Here is a 4,690-nt window from a genome sequence, read left to right as displayed (position 1 = left end):
TTCATCTTCAACATATCAATACCGAGAATGGAAACAGTACCAAATGAAAATGCACCCATCATCTTAGACTACTGAGACCGAAAACAATACCAAATGAGAATGCCCCATCCTATTTCATGTTAAATCGCTGTTAACTTGGCGTATGGCTAAGGAAGGTCTTTGAATTGTTTGGCATTTGACGACAGTAGGTCGTTTTCAGTGATGTGATACACGTGTTACCATACAAGGACAGTCCGCCATTTTTGTTTCTTTAGCCCTCCAGTACTGACAGTACACGGTGACATACAAATAGATTTATTGCACTTACAGACAATAACAAGGTTTTGTAGATGAATGCTTTTCTTCTTTAAGCAACTTTTGCACCTTTTATTCAATACAAATTTATTCATCCTTCGCAACTATTAGCAACGATCGAGACACGGTCCGCTATTTCAGTTCCGTAGCGCTTCCAAACTGACAGTACACAGTGACACATAGAAATAGGTTTGCTGCACATACAGACCATATTACGGTGTTGCAGATGAAAGCTTTTATTCTCTTATCAACTTTTGCACCTTGAAAAACATATCTCTTCATAATTTTCACCATAATCCTTTGCATTCCAAGTAGGAACAATATTCTGTCAACAGCAGATATTGTGAGCAACAGGCAAAACAATACCTCTTCAGCAAGGACCCAATTCTACAATGTTCATGCACTGTTTCACATCCACTTACCCATCCACTTATCAATTCAATGGGAAAAAAGAAAAAAAAGGACAGAGAGCTAATAGTGCATTTTATATCTGTAAAAAACACCTCTGAAAATGTAAAGATACACAAATCACCAGCATGCATTCTGCAAATAAATGCACATTTCAAACTAAAAAGTTATTTCCACTATGGCTTCTCAATGGGCACTAGCAATAGATGTTAACTTACCATTGGGCAACAAAGCCAAACTATTTTGTCTGTGAGTGCATTAGCATTATCATCACCAGGCTTTGTGGCCATGACATCAACAGGCCATTTACACTCCAAATACACTATTTTTACGTCAACAAAGCCTATAACTCTCTCAACATGAATTTCAACGCATAATATTTGAAGGGTTAGGGTACATAAGTACATCCACACTTCTGTGAAAGCTTCTTCGCAATGTTGACACTATTACTTTCAGCTCATAGTCTACATCCTGCACTTGTTAGTTCAGCCTCATCTTCATTAAACATATCATCTTCAACATACACCTGTCTCTCATCAATAGAACAATGGTATCTGTTTTGACAGGAGTCAAGAAGTCTGCTATCACAGTCTTACATTTTACCATCTCTTCCACCTTCAAATACATACCTGTTCATCCTTTTCACAATAATCCTTCGCATTCCAAAGAGAAACAATATTCTGTCAACAACAGATATGTGGATCAACAGGCAAGACAAAACCGCTTCAGCAAAGAGCCCATTGTACAATGTTCATACACTGTTTCAATCCACTTCCTTACCCAATCAACTTTTCAATATTAGGTGAAAGAAAAAGCAAAAATGCACAAAGAGCTACCTGTGCCTTTGATATCTGCAAATAACTCCTGTGGTAATGTAAACATACACAGATCAGCAGCATGCATTCTAAAAATACATTCACATTTCAAACTAACAAGTAAATTCCACCATGGCTACTCAATGGGCACTAGCAGTGGATATAAACTTACCATTGTGCAACAAAGCCAAACTATTTTGTCTCGGAACAAGTTATCATCACATCAATAGGCACCTTACACTCCAAAATGCCCAATTTGGTGCTGACAAAGTCTACAACTATCTCAACATCAATGTGTACGTAGAATATTTAAGATTTTTGTAGCCACAAAGGCAAAAGTGCCACAAGTACATCCAGATTTCTACGAAAGCTTCTTGGCACAGTTGACACGGATACTTTCAGCTCATATTCTACATCTTGCACTTGTCAGTTAAGCCTCATCTTAACTCAACACTTCATCTTCAACATACACCTGTCGGTTATCAGAGTCTTGCAATTGTCCATCTCTTTTTAATCCAGTCAAATGGATTGGCTTTTGCTGATCATTTCAACATAAATCTTGAAAGCCACCATATTTTCACTACCTCTTCAGCATTGAAACAAAAGACACCAAATACAAGTGTACAAAAGACATTAAAAAAAAAGAGAGAGAAAAAAATTGGATTCCTCAGTTTCCTTTGCTTTGGCATTAGAAGCTTAGGGGTTTCCTTCAGGTACACGACAAGAGCGGAAGGCGCGGTACTTACGGAGACACTGGTGTGCCAAAAAAAATAAAAAAGACAGACACAAGATACTGAAATAGAAAAGGCTAAACTGATGTCGATAGTACCAACGCTTCCTCCCGCCGGTTGATCGCATAGGTAACACACATTACTACGCATGATCGCGCTGTATCACAGGTATGTGTGTGTGTAGGTGGGGGGCAGGATCCTCGCGCAGAGGGGACAAGATCGAACGTGGGAAAATCAGAAATAAATCATAAGAAACGAAGTAAAACGCAAACGGATGCACATTCTGCAAAACGTGAGAAAAAGGCCGATGACAACACTACCGATCGACCCTGAAAATAGCACCAAATGAGAATGCACCCATCATCTTCCAAGTTCAATCGCTGTTAACGCTAATCACAGGGGAAAATACTCGCGTGGAGGACACAAGAACTTGGGAAAAGCAGAACCAAATCATAAGAAAAGAAGTAGAAGGCGAAGGGATGCACGTTCTGCACTGCAAGAAATAAAACCGATCACAGCAATACCGAACCTCGAAACAGTACCAAATGAGAATGCACCCATCATCTTCGAAGTCAATTCATTGTTACATTCGCGTGCACCTAACTAATGTGTTTCAAATGTTTCGCATGTGCTGACAGTGGGGGGTGTTTGGTGTTCGGTGTTCGGTGATGTGATACACGCGTTAGCCGCGATGCACTTTCCGCCATCTTGTTTCCGTAGTAGCGCTTCGGTACTTAACGGTACACGGTGACACGTACAAATAGGTTTCTTGCACATGCAGACAATGACAAGGTCTTGTAGCTGAATGCTTTTATTATTTCATAAATTTTTGCTCCTTCAAGTGCATATTTATTCATCCTTGTCACAATAATCCTTTGCATTCCAAATAGGAAGAATAGTGTGTTAACAGCATACAAAGTATATGACATCTTCAACAAGGAATCAATTCTACACTGTTCATACACTGTTTCACATCCACTTACCCATCAACTTAGCAATACCCTGCCAAAGACGAGAAAAAAGGGACAGAGAGCTCGTTGAGCATGTTATATCTGTGAATAACACCTCTGGTCATGTAAACATATACACATCACCAGCATGCATTCTGCAAATAAATGCACATCACAAACTAAACAGAAGATTCCACTATGGCTTCTCAATGGGCACTAGCAATGGATGATAACTTACCATTGTGCAACAAAGGCAAACTATTTTGTCTGTGAGTGCATTAGCATTATCATCACCAGGCTGTGTGGCCATGACATCAACAGGCCAATTACACTCCCAAAACACTATATTTATGTAAACAAAGCCTATGACTCTCTCAACATGAATTTGAACGCAGTATATTTGAAGGGTTAGGGTGCAAAAGTACATCCAGAGTTCTGCGAAAGCTTCTTTGCACTGTTGACACAGATACTTTGAGCTCCTATTCTACATCCTGCAATGGTTACTTCAGCCTCATCTTAATGAAATGTATCATCTTCAAATTACACCTGTCTATCATACATAGAACAATGTTGTCTGTTTTGAACGGAGTCAAGAAGTATGCTGTCACAGTATTACATTTAACCATCTCTTCCACCTTCAAATACATATCTTTTCTTCCTTTTCACAATAATCCTTCGCATTCCAAATAGGAACAATATTCTGTCAACAGCAGATATTTTGATCAACGGGCAAGACAACACCTCTTCAGCAAGGAACCCATTGTACAATGTTCATACACTGTTTCACATCCACTTACCAACTCAAGCTTTCAATATTTTGTGAAAAAAAAAAATGGACAAACAGCTGCCTGTGCCTTGGATATCTGCAAATAACTCCTGTGGTCATGTAAACATACACAGATCAGCAGCATGCATTCTACAAGTACATGCAGATTTTAAAGTAACAAGAAAATTGCACCATGGCTAATCGATGGCCACTATCAATTGGTGTAAGCTTTCCATTCTGCAACAAAGCCAAACTGTTTTTTCTTGCAACAAATTCTCATCACATCAATAGGCACCTTACACTCCAAAATGCCCAATTTTGGGCTTCCAAAGTGTATAACTCTCTAAACATGATTTTGCACGCAGGATATTTAATATTTTTCTAGCCAAATAGACACAAGTGCCACAAGTACATCCACAGTTCTGTGAAAGCTTCTTCGCACTGTTGACACGGCTACTTTCAGCTCATATTCTACATCCTCCACTTCTCAGTTCAGCCTAATCCTAATTCAACACTTCACCTTCATCATAACAATACTGAGAATGAAAACAGTACCAAATGAGAAGGCACCCATTATCTTAGACCAGTTCCTGTTTCTCGGAGTATTTCGGACCGCAAACCACTTTACTTAAGTAAAAAATATGGCGGATCACTAAGGCCTGAATTCCCTCTATACCAGTCCTGGGCCTCCTGTCTCTGACCAGCGCGCCCGCTGGCCCGCCCGCC

This window comes from Pomacea canaliculata, linkage group LG4 (genome assembly GCF_003073045.1).
Source record: "Pomacea canaliculata isolate SZHN2017 linkage group LG4, ASM307304v1, whole genome shotgun sequence".
Classification (NCBI taxonomy): domain Eukaryota; kingdom Metazoa; phylum Mollusca; class Gastropoda; order Architaenioglossa; family Ampullariidae; genus Pomacea; species Pomacea canaliculata.
This window is presented reverse-complemented; position numbering follows the sequence as displayed.